Source organism: Epinephelus lanceolatus, chromosome 16, assembly GCF_041903045.1.
Source record: "Epinephelus lanceolatus isolate andai-2023 chromosome 16, ASM4190304v1, whole genome shotgun sequence".
Taxonomy (NCBI): Eukaryota; Metazoa; Chordata; class Actinopteri; order Perciformes; family Serranidae; genus Epinephelus; species Epinephelus lanceolatus.
Window position 1 is genome coordinate 34,327,083 of NC_135749.1, and position 15,476 is coordinate 34,342,558.

Below are 15,476 nucleotides of genomic sequence, written 5' to 3' on the forward strand. Positions count from 1 at the left end.
TCATGATAATTATATATATCAGGATTATTAATGGCAGGATTTATAGGACAGTTTTCCTTTGGAATTTTTACATTTATTTGAATTTGTTTTACTGGAGGAGAAATTAATACTGCTTGTAGATGTTTGAAGTTTCACATAGAAAATGTTGTGTATATATTCAAAGTTTGTGAATCAGTCTCTAAACAGTTAAACCAGTTATTACACAATCTGGGTAAACTGGGAATATTTTTGGTGAGTTTGTTTGTGTCAAAGTCAGAGAGCCGTGTCTCTCTACAGTGAGAGGTTTTTGTACAGCGGCTCAATGAGTTTGTATCACTGTGGTACACGTTCGGTGGAGGAACCAGACTGGATGTTGGAAGTAAGTTTCTGCACAAATACTAGATAAACTGTTTAGTTTGTTTTGTAATGTCTGCAGTATTCATGTTATTTCTTATGTTTGAAGTCAGAGCAGCTTTAATCAACATTTCTTTGTACATTTTCATCATACTTGAAGTCAAACAGGTTGAAATGTAAAAAAAACTGCAAACCAGTTTTACAAATGTTTATCAAGAGTATTTTCTTAATGTTCCACCTCAGTGATAACTATTTTTTTCTAATAACTTCAGCATCAACTTTTTAGGAATAAACTAACGGTGACTGATTCATGTGGTTTCAAATTTTGAAAATCTTTTGAACAGTTTTAATGAGAATTGACATCAACATAAAGAACATTTGATTGTAGGAAGTGCAGTAATACATGCATTTTTTATGCACAAAAAAACATGTAAAATGCATTTTACTAAAGTAATGTATCGTCAATGTTTGGAAGGAAAACATTTAATAATTTGTCTAAATTCTGATATTTTCTGTCCAGTGTAGTTTGATATATTTGAGGTCATTCTGTATGATGATTCTCTCTGTGCTGATTTGCATGAGAGGCTTCTTAAAGGGAAGTGAAACAATGTGTGAGTGAGTGACTGATGGAGCAGAAAAACCATCTGACAGAAACTCCTTAAAGGAGAAAATCAACTCTCACACAGTAAAGGTGTCCAAGTGTCTGATGGTTGATTGACAGCTGTGTGGTCCCTGTCCTCTAAGCTGATTGGTGTCTCCTAGGTGATGTCCGTCCCACCCTGACGGTGCTGCCCCCCTCCAGTGAGGAGCTGCAGCAGGGGAAGGCCACGCTCATGTGTCTGGCCAACAAGGGCTTCCCCTCAGACTGGAGTCTGGCCTGGAAGGTGGACGGCAGCAGCAGCAGCAGCAGCAGCAGCTGGGAGGAGAGCAGGAGCCCTGGGGTGCTGGAGAAGGACGGCCTCTACAGCTGGAGCAGCACCCTGAGGCTCCCTGCAGACCAGTGGAGGAAGGTGGGCTCTGTGACCTGTGAGGCCACCCAGGGCTCCCAGACTCCACTCTCAGAGACACTGAGGAGAGACCAGTGTTCCCAGTCCTGACCTGACTCACTGGGACTCTGCTGCTGGTTTTACTCTGCTACTGCTCTCAGTCTGCTCTCTGTCTCTCTCATGACGTTTCAGTGTGAACATGTTCTTGCTTGTGTTGATGGTTTCAATATTTCAAAGCAATAAAGATTTGATCAAATGTATCATATGAGTTTCATGTGACTTCATTTCTTGGACATATGTTATATATTAGGAGCATTACTCAAACTAATGCACAAAAGCCACAACAGTAGTGAGTCTTTTTTTCAGACTAATTTTTCAGACTGTGGATAATCTTCTACTGCAGTTGCCATTATGGATCAATCAATTTATTTTGTTAACAATACACATGGTAAGACATTTCTAATAGTAAAACACAAAGCTCTCTGTTATTACTGATGTCTGTCCTGGAAGAAATGTCACCTGTTAAGTTTGTGTGTTGTTAAATTCTACCTATAAATTATACAGAAGATTTTAATTCAAAGCTCTTAATAATAAGAGGAACAGTGTATCATCTGCAAAAAGTCACATAACATGAATCTAATTTGAGATTTTCCACCAAATCACATTTAAATGAGACAGAGTAACTTCAACAAGACATGAGAGAGATCAAAGGACAGTCTCTGTCTCTTAGTGTCTGCCAGCAGATTTGACACTTATGTAACACACTTATATGTGCAGATATAGTTAAAGTGTCAATGACGTCTTTTGTATTTTTATAATTCCAGGTCATATAAAGCCTGTTTATATTTACATGAGTGGCAGGAGCTCAGTTTGTTGGGACTTGGCTTGGGAACCAGAGGGTCCCCAGTTCAAGTGCCTGTACTGACTGAACACAGAGTGGGGACTGGGAGCTGAAGAGCTGTCATTGTGCAAGGTACCCAAGTCTCAACTGCGTCGGGCACTTATCCATGGACAGTCCCCTCATCTCCCGATTAATGCATATGTATGGGTCCTGTTTGTGTATGTGTGTGTATTTTGGGCCTGTGTGTGTGTGTGTGTGTGTCCTCAGTGAAGTGTATCAGTCTCTGCAGTAGCTTCCAGCTGCAGCAGTCAGTTCAGTTTCTGTTCAGTCTGACTGAGGGAGGTTTTTGTACGATGCTTTTTCACTGTGTGAACAACCACTGACTGCTGATGTAATGTGCACTCTGACAGTAGTAAACTGCTGCATCTTCAGTCTGGACTCCACTGATGGTCAGAGTGAAGTCAGAGTTTGATCCACTGCCTGTAAAACGACCTGGAATCCCTGATTCTCGAGTGCTGGCAGAGTATATGAGCAGTTTAGCAGTTTCTCCATCTCTCTGTTGGTACCAGCCTAAGTAGTTAGAGTTATAAACATTCTGACTGGTCCTACATGTGATGGTGACGGAGCCTCCCACAGCAGAGCTCACTGCTCCAGGCTGAGTCACTGTGACCTGACCTCTGGACTCTGAGGATACAGAGACACAAACATAAAGCAGCATCATGGTTTTGTCAGCTTCATTTCAGAGGGACAGATGTTGATAGAGGAGAGGAGTTTGATTCTCTGGACTTTACCTGTGAAGCAGCAGCAGAGGAGAGTCCAGATGAGGACGGAGATCAAAGTCATGTTTTTGATGAGGAGGATTTCTGTGGCTTCTGTTGTCATGAAGGACAGCTGTCAGTCATCCAGTGTTCAACTCTCAGGACTATAAACTCTCCCAGAGCACTGGAGCATGGTGCTGCTGATGCAAAGTGGCTCTCTATGGAAATGCTCTGACTGACTCCAACAGGGACTTGGATTACTCTGATGATGCTGACTATCAATCACTTTACCAGAGTATTGATTAGGAATGTGTTACTTCCTTTTTATAAAAAGCTTTGGTTCGAGTTGGATGAGCTGATTTACTTGCAGAATATTATTGTGAATTCCCACTTATTCACAGCCACACAAATCACCATCACTGTGGGATGTATTCAGACAAAATGTATTTTCATTTATCATAATCTACGATAAACATAGGTTCATGATAATTATATATATCAGGATTATTAATGGCAGGATTTATAGGACAGTTTTCCTTTGGAATTTTAACATTTATTTGAATTTGTTTTACTGGAGGAGAAATTAATACTGCTTGTAGATGTTTGAAGTTTCACATAGAAAATGCTGTGTATATATTCAAAGTTTGTGAGTCAGTTGGAAGTACGTCAAATGTTTAAAATGTTTATTTTTTCAGCAGCCATGTTTTCTATATATTATATATTTAACAGGCAAGAAATAGTAGTTGCCTTTCCATTTTGTTTTTAGACATATTTTGCATTAAAGGACAAAGTTAGCTTTTGAATGAGAAAATCAAAAGTCCATTGTAATTAAAATAAAACATGAAGCTAGAAGATAAATCTTTATTTCTTACTTTAATGGTTAAGTTTCATCTTGAGGGCTTGTAGGTTTAGTTCAGTGTGTCAAAGTCAGAGAGCCGTGTCTCTCTACAGTGAGAGGTTTTTGTACGGCGGCTCAATGAGTTTGTATCACTGTGGTGGACTTTTGGTGGAGGAACCAGACTGGATGTTGGAAGTAAGTTTCTGCACAAACACCAGATAAACTGTTTTAAAGTTTTGTTTAGAAGTCTGTTTTGTAATGTCTGCAGTCGATAAAAATGTTTTAATTGTAAAACTTAATTTTTTTTGTCTCTCCTTCTTTATCATGGAGACTAAGTCAGAGCAGCTTTAATCAACATTTCTTTGTACATTTTCATCATACTTGAAGTCAAACAGATTGAAATGTTAAAGAGATAAAACTGCAAACCAGTTTTACAAATGTTTATCAAGATTATATTCTTAATTGATTGATTCATGTGGTTTCAAATTTTGAAAATCTTTTGAACAGTTTTAATGAGAACTGACATCAACATAAAGAACATTTGATTGTAGGAAGTGCAGTAATATATGCATTTTTTAAGCACAAAAAAAAAGTAAAATGCATTTTACTAAAGTAATGTATTGTCAATGTTTGGAAGAAAAACATTTAATAATTTGTCTAAATTCTGATATTTTCTGTCCAGTGTAGTTTGATATATTTGAGGTCATTCTGTATGATGATTCTCTCTGTGCTGATTTGCATGAGAGGCTTCTTAAAGGGAAGTGAAACAATGTGTGAGTGAGTGACTGATGGAGCAGAAAAACCATCTGACAGAAACTCCTTAAAGGAGAAAATCAACTCTCACACAGTAAAGGTGTCCAAGTGTCTGATGGTTGATTGACAGCTGTGTGGTCCCTGTCCTCTAAGCTGATTGGTGTCTCCTAGGTGATGTCCGTCCCACCCTGACGGTGCTGCCCCCCTCCAGTGAGGAGCTGCAGCAGGGGAAGGCCACGCTCATGTGTCTGGCCAACAAGGGCTTCCCCTCAGACTGGAGTCTGGCCTGGAAGGTGGACGGCAGCAGCAGCAGCAGCAGCAGCAGCAGCAGCTGGGAGGAGAGCAGGAGCCCTGGGGTGCTGGAGAAGGACGGCCTCTACAGCTGGAGCAGCACCCTGAGGCTCCCTGCAGACCAGTGGAGGAAGGTGGGCTCTGTGACCTGTGAGGCCACCCAGGGCTCCCAGACTCCACTCTCAGAGACACTGAGGAGAGACCAGTGCTGGTTTTACTCTGCTACTGCTCTCAGTCTGCTCTCTGTCTCTCTCATGACGTTTCAGTGTGAACATGTTCTTGCTTGTGTTGATGGTTTCAATATCTCAAAGCAATAAAGATTTTATCATATGTTATATATTAGGAACATTACTCAAAGTAATGCACTGAAGCCACAACAGTAATAAGTATTTTTTAATGGGCTTCACACTGTGGATATGAGTTCCCATTATAGATCAGTTCATTTATTTTGGTGACAATACACATGGTAACACCATTTTAATAGTAAAACACAAAGCTCTCTGTTATTACTGATGTCTGTACTTGAAGAAATTTCACCTGTTAAGTTTGTGTGTTGTTAAATTCTACCTGGAAATTATTCTGATTTAAATTCAAAAGTCTTAATAGTAAGAAAGTATTGGGGATTAGAAATAACAAGCAGTCTATCAGCTGCATAAAGTGACACAACATGAATCCAATTAAAGATTTTCCACCAAAATAAATTTAAGTGAGACTGATCAACTTCAGCAAAGGACATTCATTCATTCAATCATTTAAGCCTTTATTCAAGATTCAGGAGATGAATTGATGGAGACCCATATTTTCAATGATGCTGAGCATGAATAAAGACATAAAACAATCAATAAGCAAACACATAACTATCATGCATATCAATTAAAACAGAAATGAAATCATTCAAAACAACAATAATAAATGAGCTCGTAAAGTAGAAATACAGGGTGATGACCTGCTAAGGCGTAGATAAAAGCATGTGCGCTCAATTAAAACAAGATCAGAAATAAGGCACTTATACAGTCAAAAGGTGGCAGAGTGTCCAAGTTTAAGGTCTTTTGTAGATTATTCCATGTATAAGGTGAACTGTAAGAAAATAACATTCTTTCTAGTTCTGTTCTGATTAAAGGAGTGTGAGACAACAACCTATTCTCTGAATGAGTACCAAGAATTTGTGAGGACAGAGTTAAGAGTGATGACTCGTAGGGTGGAAACATCTGAAACCAAGCTTTATAAATGAACAAATACCAGAACTGTTACCGCCTCACAGCCAAATGTGGCCAGCCAACCTTCTGGTAAACTTGGCAGTGGTAGGTGCTGTAACAATCACCTGATATGAACCTTAGGGCTGAGTGGTAGGCAACGTCTAGTGATTTTAGTGTACAGACAGCAGCTTTTCCATATATAACATCCAAAACAGACCAAAATACACTCTACAATTCTTTTCCTATGTACTAAAGGAAAATGGCTCTTGTTTCTGTACAGAAAGCCAAGTATTATCTTCAATTTGGCAGTCAAAATTTCGGTATGGTGCTTAAAATTAGGACTGTCATCCAGCCAGATACCAAAGTATTTGTAGTGTTTGACTCCCTCTATGGATGAGCCGTTTGCAGAATGAATATTGAAAGACTCAGTACGAGTAGCCTTGGTGAATAGCATCCATTTGGTTTAGTCTAGGTTAAGTACTAACTTATAGTTACGTAACTGAAATTGAAGTGAATCAAAAGACAATTGTAGACTTTGAATGGCTGATTGAGCAGATATTGCAATACAATATAAATTTGTGTCGTCTGCATACAGCTAACATTTACATGATTCAAAACAATATTGGCCCAAACACTGAGCTCTGTGGGACACCTTTAATATTTAAAAAATTGGAATGAACATCACACATCTTTACACATTGCAGTCTATTGGAGAGGTAGTTTTCAAAAGACAGGCAGCTGACAAAATCAAAACCAATTTGGGACAGTTTATTTAAAAGTAACAAATAGTCAACTGTGTCAAATACCTTAGACAAGTCTATAGACAGAGCAGCACATGACATTTTGCTATCCAAGGCTAATGTAATGTCATGTACAACCAGGGTGGTTGCATATATGGTAGTGTGTATAGGCCTAGAGCCAGACTGTGAGTGAGTACAGAAAACAAATAGATTACAATTGACAGCAATTGTCAACAGATTGAAATTGTCGATAAAACACAAGTTGTGTGATGGACAAACTGACTGCAACCATGTGTGCAACCGGGGCGATTGCTCTGAGACAACAAAGGAGGTTGAACTTCCCCTAAAATTTCACAGAAAAAATGGTCAAATATGCACTATTGAATTTACATTAAAATAAGAATTTACATGGCATTAAACGTACGCTAGGATGCGTTTAACATCATGACGATGATGTTCAAACATCAGCTGTTTATCACCAGTTTTCAAACGTGACCTCCCTGTCATACATTCTCATGTCAGCACGGTGGACGCGGAGCCTCCAAGCATTCCTATGCGACAACACTGAGCAGGTTTTTTTCATGCAGCAAAGCGAGACGGTCATTGGATAAATGCGACAAATCATCACTGACAAGGAGGCTCAGCTTCCCTGGGACCTAATGGAGCGGTAGGCGGGAGAGGACGCTCGCTGTATGCATGATGATTGGAGGAATTGTCTACAAGGCTGAACCTTTTTGTGATTGACAGTGCTTTTGAAATACACACCAGCATCGTTGCATTTCGAGCTCAGTCCCATGCGGATATTTGTGAGTGGAGTCTTCTGACAGAGTGCTGAAACCACCATTTTAGCACCATGTATGCAATGGGTCACTGTAGTTTTGGATTTAATATTTCTTACAATGGAGTCACCAGCAACCAGAGATGTAGGAGTGAGCAATAGAGACTTGCTGTCAGAAGTTGAGCACACAGCCCGGGCAGCTATGTATCTCTCAGCTGATTTTGGGGGAGTGGCAGCCAGGTTGGGTCAGTGGCTGTAGGAAGTAACCTGACAGCCTGACAGAGCACCTGGAACAGGGGACACTGGTGCACGTCGGGGTAATGGCATCAGGGACGAGCTGCGATGGTGTTCTGAAAGCAGGGGGAAGTTCTCTTCATCCAGGATATTGAACCGGTTTGTGAACTGAATTTCACTGGGAGGAGGAGGATGCAGGGGAGCCTATTTCCCTGGGCAGCTGGGAAAATAGAGTTGGTAAAGGTTGGAAATGTGTCCTTCCAGCTTGGCAACTTTTTGACTCAGATGAAGGCAGCGGTCACACCCGGATGGCATGGTGAGTGGTGGCATGCTGGGTTCAGATGGAAGCTGGGGAAACAGAGAGAAATGGCTACAGCAGCAAAGACGTAGTGTGTGTTGAAATCAAGCTACTCCAGGTTTAGCTATTGATTAGCAGAGGCACAGGATAAAAGCTTACATGTGAGGACTCCACAGCGTTATCTTCATTATCATATATCCTGGCTTGGGCAGAGATCAGAGCAGATTTAGGTCCTCCAAAGAGTGAAACTTACTGGCAGGAGCCCAAGACTTGGCCCACTGAGATGAATGGGAATTGGACAAGTTTTCAGTGATGATGGTGTCCGCCAGGCATAGAAATGTTTCAATGACTCTATTTATACCAAATCTAGACGTCCGATGACTGAAATTGTTTAACCGGGTCAGATAAGCAGGTAAAATCGACAAATGTCTAAAAATGCAACATAAAAGTATGTCTTATAAGAGGATAAAATGTCAATTTTGACAGAGCTTTTCTGGCAGGCAAGCAACACGTTGATGCATGCCTGTGTCACCAATGACATGAAAGAGATGAGAGGACAGTCTCTGTCTCTTGCTGTCTGCCAGCCGATTTAACACTTATGTAACACACATACACTTGTATGAATGTGGTTACATTAAGTGGGTCATTTATGTCTTTTGTATTTTTATGATTCTAGGTGATATAAAGCTTTTTTTCATAACATATGTTTACATTTACATGAGAGTTAGTCACTCAGTCTGTGGGGACTTGGCTTGGGAACCAGAGGGTCCCCAGCTGAAGTCCTCTACGGACTGAACAAGGAGTGGGGACTGGGAGCTGAAGAGCTGTTGTGAGCAAGGCACAAAACCTTTAACTGCTAGTAATGCCTGTCCATGGGCAACCCCCTCGATGTGACACCTCTCCATTAATGTATGTGTGTGTGTGTGTGTGTGTGTGTGTCTGTGTGTGTGTGTGTGTGTGTGTGTGTGTGTGTGAAATCTGTAAAATAACAACAGAGTGAAAAAAATGAATTTTCCAATTTGGATGACTTTTGATCATGAATGTTTCTGATGCTGATCTGTGTATTTGTGATTCCTTTTAATTTGATAAAGTTCAAATAGCTGTGATGCAGTATGAAGCTGAGGTCAAAGGTCATGACCAAGTCTCTTCTCATTAACTGTCAGGAGATTATACTGGGTTAGAAACTGTGATTGAGAAATTAATTTGATTTCCACCAAGATCATTTTTTGTTTCACTTGACATTGTGTCTTTCTCTTTCTCTCTCTCTCTCTCTCTCTGTCTGTGTGTGTGTGTGTGTGTGTGTGTGTGTGTGTGTGTGTGTGTATGTGTGTGTGTCCTCAGTGAAGTGTATCAGTCTCTGCAGTAGCTTCCAGCTGCAGCAGTCAGTTCAGTTTCTGTTCAGTCTGACTGAGGGAGGTTTTTGTACATCGCTTTTTCACTGTGTGAACAACCACTGACTGTTGATGTAATGTTCACTCTGACAGTGGTAAACTGCTGCATCTTCAGTCTGGACTCCACTGATGGTCAGAGTGAAGTCAGAGTTTGATCCACTGCCTGTAAAACGACCTGGAATCCCTGATTCTTGAGTGCTGGCATAGTATATGAGCAGTTTAGGAGTTTCTCCATCTCTCTTTTGGTACCAGGCTAAGTCGTTAGAGCCATGAACATCCTGACTGGTCCTACATGTGATGGTGACGGAGCCTCCCACAGCAGAGCTCACTGCTCCAGGCTGAGTCACTGTGACCTGACCTCTGGACTCTGAAGATACAGAGACACAAACATAAAGCAGCATCATGGTTTTGTCAGCTTCATTTCAGAGGGACAGATGTTGATAGAGGAGAGGAGTTTGATTCTCTGGACTTTACCTGTGAAGCAGCAGCAGAGGAGAGTCCAGATGAGGACGGAGATCAAAGTCATGTTTTTGATGAGGAGGATTTCTGTGGCTTCTGTTGTCATGAAGGACAGCTGTCAGTCATCCAGTGTTCAACTCTCAGGACTATAAACTCTCCCAGAGCACTGGAGCATGGTGCTGCTGATGCAAAGTGGCTCTCTATGGAAATGCTCTGACTGACTTAATGTGAGCAATAAGATTCAGTGGAGTTCATGTTAAAATGACCTTTGATGAATCTACAGCAGCCTGAACATTCTTTTAGAGCATCAATGCCATCTTAAATGCTTTTGATTAACTTTAATATAGAAAATATTCACATTCAAGTGTTTTTGCAAAACCTGAGGCTGAGAGGAAAAACAAAAAGATGACAAAGGTGGAGACCTCATTGGTTACTGTTTATAAAGTGGATGGAAACATTTTGCAAGAAACTTGAAAGAAAATGTCAGGATCCATTTTCCTAACCCTATAAAAGAGTCACAATTGAGTATAAATTCAGCAATACAGTTCAACACTGTTTATGTTTTTCAGACACATCAAGAAAATAATCTCACAAAACCCTGAGCAAATAATTGGGGAAAAAATGTATTGATGTAAGATCATCTATATTAACCTGCCTGTTGAAGAGCTGACATCAACCTCTGACCGTGTTTGAGTAAAACTTTGACAAAGAAGATTGTCAGTCAGATCAGTTCCTCTTTAGCTGTCGGAGGTTTATGTATGGCGTTGTATCACTGTGTGAACGGGCGGCTGTTATGCTGCTGACAGTAATAAACTCCTGCATCTTCAGTCTGAACTTCTCTGATGGTCAGAGTGAAGTCAGTCTGACGTGCCGTTGCACTAAAACGATCTGAAACTCTGGACTGGCGGGCTGTTGTATCATAAATTAGGAGTTTAGGAGCTTCTCCAGGTTTCTGAAGGTACCGGTTAATATCATCACCTATAAGTGTACTGCTTTTACATGTGATAGAGACAGTCTGTCCTGGAACAACAGACTGAGATCCAGGAGACTGAGTCAGGATGATTTCTCCTGATGAATCTGGAAAACATGAAAAAAAGCAGAAGGGTTATTGAGACAAATCCAGTTTGGAGAAAGATGATCAACATCCAGACAGAAGAGTATCATTTCTTTAACATGGAGAACAGATGGAAGAAGGTAAATGCTGCTTGTTTCAGTGTTTCTCCATCATAGCAGAACATCATTGAGGTGAACCTGGTTGCATCCTGAAGCAAAGTTTTCAGAAGAGAGTCTCACCCTGAACAAGGAGCCCCAGGGTGGCCAGCAGTAGAATCAGTGACATCATCATTGTGCTGTCAGCGTGTCAGTGGCTCTGAAAGGCCTGGACAGCCACTGATCAACACTGGTCTCTTAACAGCTGGGAGCAGAGAGGCAGGTTGAGTGTTGAGGAATTCCCTCTGCTGCAAACTGTCCATTCTCCTCCTGTTTGCCCTTCGACTGATTCACTGCCAGCAGCCCGGGGGGTTGTGGGGTCTGTTTTGGGACCCCCGTTCAGGTCCGCGAACTCCTCCTCCAGGCGCAGGATCGTGAAGGAGGCTGCTCTCAGGGCGAGACGTTCCAGCGGTCTTCCATGCCGTGAAGGGTCGTGTGAGCCCCCAGCCACTGCTGAGGTTGTGACCTCTCCGCAACCTCTGCAAACAGTCCCCACAGAGCAGCGGCGCTCGCCCCCTCGTCCTCGGCCACTGTTCCCCCCAACCACCGCCATAGTGGGTGACTCCATAACCAGGAACATTCGCTTTTTTAATTCCACCACCCACTGTTTTCCAGGAGCCACCGTCACAAAAATCAGAGGTAAACTCCCGGACCTACTGCAAACATTTCCACACTCCATTAAACGTCTGATCTTGCACATCGAAACCAACGACGTGGTCCGGGGTCAGTCTGAGAGTCAGTCTTAAAAGACTGCGGGATGTCAATCTTCATCAGCGGCCCTCTTCCCACACTCGGCCTCGGCGCAGAGCAGTTCAGTAGGCTCCTCCAGCTCCATTCTTGGCTCCGAGCTGCCTGTACTATCCACGGTTTTTATTTTGTAGACAATTTTAACTTATTTTGGAATCGCCCCTCCTTTTATCGACATGACGGACTTCACCCGCGGAAGCTGCGTGTTAGCAGCCAACATACAGCATACCGTACACACAACGCCACTCACACATGCGTGACTGTTTACGTGCCACACCCCCTTCTCAGTGCCTGCCTCTTCTTCTACGGAGCATTCTATAGACATTGCCTCCCGTAGCTCCCCCTACAGGCTCCAGCTGCCACTAACCTCTACAGACAATCCCTCCTGCTTTCCTATTGCCCCAACTACTGGGCTAGTCTCTACTGTCCCACAATCTCCCACCTTCATACCCGTAGTAATGAACAACAGACATCACAAACGTCAAAACCACACAACCCACAATTTCCGGTATCTGCAACCACTGTCACAATCACAATCTGTCTGCAAAGCTGGTCCCAAGTCTCTTAAGCTGGCATTGTTGAATGCTCACTCGATCAATAACAAATCATTCACGCTGAATGATTTTTTCATCGCTAGAGATTTAGATTTCATGTTTTTCACCGAGACCTGGCAAAGGGATGAAGATTATGTGTCCATGAAGGAGCTATGCCCGCCTGATTGCGCATTCATATGTGCCCCAAGGACCACTGGCCGCGGTGGTGGCCTTGCTTTGTTGTACAAAGACAGTTTCTCCTCGAGGAGAGTGAATTGTGGAACTTTTACCTCATTTGAACTGCTTATTTCTAAAGTTGGCCGCTCTAACCCGTTTTATTGTATTTTAATTTATCGCCCTCCTGGTATTAATGGCGCCTTCCTGGCTGAATTCAGTGACTTTTTGGCTTCCATCACTAAATTTCAAGGAATTTTAATGCTTGGGGATTTTAATGTGCCTGTAAATGACACCACAAACTCCTTTGCTAATAATTTTATAAATCTCACCGAATCTTTTCATTTTGTGCAACATGTCAATGGCCCGACACACATTAAGGGAAACACGCTGGGCCTTGTTTTTACACTTGGTTTGGACATTGGTTGTATCGTCTCTGAGGAGCTGCCCGTCACTGATCACAACTGCATTCTGTTTAATTTGTCTGTTATTTCTGATTGTTCAACCAGCAAGTGTACAAAACTCACCCGTATGTTAAATAACCTCTCTGCTGAGAAATTGTCATTCGCTTTTAACAGTGTGGCGCAGCCTGTTAGTATTAATGTTGACGCTGACTCCCAAGTTTTAACTTTTAACTCACACTGCTCTGCTATTCTTGATAAGATTGCTCCTTTAAAGCCTCGAACTATCCCCACAGCTAATCCCACTCCCTGGCTGAACGACGACATCCGCTGCCTTCGTCGTAAATGTCGGAGAGTTGAGTGCTTGTGGAAATCAAGCAAGCTTCATGTACATCGTCTTTATTTTAAAGAACTGTTAGCTGAATTCAGTTCTGTTGTTAGGGTAGCCAGAGCCTCTTATTTTAAAAATCTCATCATCTCCAACAAGAGAAATCCCAGTGTCATTTTTGACACTATAAGTAGCATTACTGGTGCGCAACCGCCTGCTCTACCTGTGTCCTCTGATGAGGACTGTAGCAATTTTTTAATGTATTTTGTGAATAAGGTTGCCAGTGTCAAGGCCAGTATAACACCCTCCTCCTCCCTTCCTGATCCTCCCAAACAACAGTCAATTATTGACAATTTCTCACCTGTGTCCTTACAAGACTTAGCAGATCTTGTGTGCACTATGAAGATCTCTTCTAGTCCGCTGGATATCCTGCCCACAACTTTGCTGAAAAATGTTTTCAGCACTATTGGTCCATCTCTGCTCTCCATAATCAATAGCTCACTGGTCTCTGGTCGTGTCCCGTCCCATTTCAAGCAAGCGGTTGTTCAGCCGCTTCTCAAAAAGCCCAATCTGGACCCCGATGTTCTTAGTAACTACCGGCCCATTTCCAAGTTGCCCTTTGTATCTAAGATTCTAGAAAAAGCAGTTGCAAACCAGTTAGTGACAGCATTGAACAGTTACAATATCTTAGATAAGATATCAGTCCGGTTATCGTCAGTTACATTCCACAGAAACTGCTCTTCTCAGGGTCTCCAATGACATCATGATGGCCTCCGATGCCGGTAAATCCACTATCCTGGTTTTGCTTGATCTCAGTGCAGCCTTTGACACTGTTGATCACCACATCCTTTTAGACAGGCTGAGGGACAGGGTAGGAATCTCAGGGACCGCTCTTCATTGGTTTAAATCCTATCTGTCTGATCGATCCTTTTCTGTGGCTGTTGGCCCTCATAAATCAGAGTTTGCCCACCTTTCTTGCGGGGTGCCCCAAGGTTCAGTGCTTGGGCCTATCCTCTTTACGCTATACATGCTCCCTCTCAGAGATGTCATCAGCAATTTTGAAGGTATCTCATACCATATGTATGCAGATGACCTCCAGTTATATTTTTCTTTTAACCCTGATAGGACCGATGGAATTGACTCACTGTACGATTGTATGAATGTAATTAAGGACTGGATGTCTTCTAACTCCCTTCAGTTGAACGCAGCTAAAACTGAGATTTTAATTATTGCACCTGATGCCTCAGCATCTAAAGTGGCCAGCTGCTTAGGGTCCCTCAGTGCAAATGTGCGCCCCAAGTTGAGAAACCTTGGGGTCACATTTGATCAGGCCATGCTCTTCGATGACCACATCAAAACTGTCACTCGCTCCTGCTTTTTCCACCTCAAAAACATTTCCAAACTCAGATCCATGTTAACTTATTCCAAGCTAGAAATGATCATCCATGCTTTTATTTCCTCACGTCTGGATTACTGTAATTCTCTTTTCACCTGTCCAGGCTTCTGTCCAGATCTCATAAGTTCACTCACATCACTCCAGTCCTGGCATCCCTGCATTGGCTCCCTGTTAATTTCAGGATCCAGCACAAGATTCTAACCATCACTTACAGAGCCCTTCATGGTCAAGCACCTGCATACTTGACAGATCTGGTGTCCTTTCACTGTCCTGTCAGGTCACTGCGGTCCACTGAAGGCCACCTACTTACTGTCCCTCACACAAGATTAAAGACGAAAGGTGATAGAGCCTTTAAGGCTGTTGCACCAAAATGGTGGAATGCACTACCTCATGAGCTGAGAGCGGCCTCTTCCGTGGACATTTTTAAAAAGCAGTTAAAAACACATCTGTTTAGGCTTGCGTTCCATTAATTGTCCATTGTATCATCTCTGTATTTCGCTGCACTTTACTTTTTATTTGTTTTTGTGTATTTTGCATTGTTTCTGTTACTGTATTTTTTGTATTTTATCTTGTGAAGCACTTTGTGAGTCCTTTCTGTGAGAAGTGCTATATAAATAAATTTACTTACTTACTTACTTACTTATCACACAGTGGTGACAGCATTGATTATTTCTATGTTTCTCTACATAGTGGTCCATGAAAGAACGGTACAATTTTGTCACTGAAAAAAAAAATTCATTTGGCTTCCTCCAAGTAAATACAGTTGTTACTGTTTGTGAGATTTTTCTAATA

General features: G+C 42.0%; 1 pseudogene; it reads left to right on the plus strand.

The window, feature by feature from the left end:
- Positions 1-1,101: 1,101 nt before the first annotated feature.
- On the plus strand, positions 1,102-1,479 carry LOC144467320 (Ig kappa-b4 chain C region pseudogene; annotated as a pseudogene).
- Positions 1,480-15,476: the final 13,997 nt, after the last annotated feature.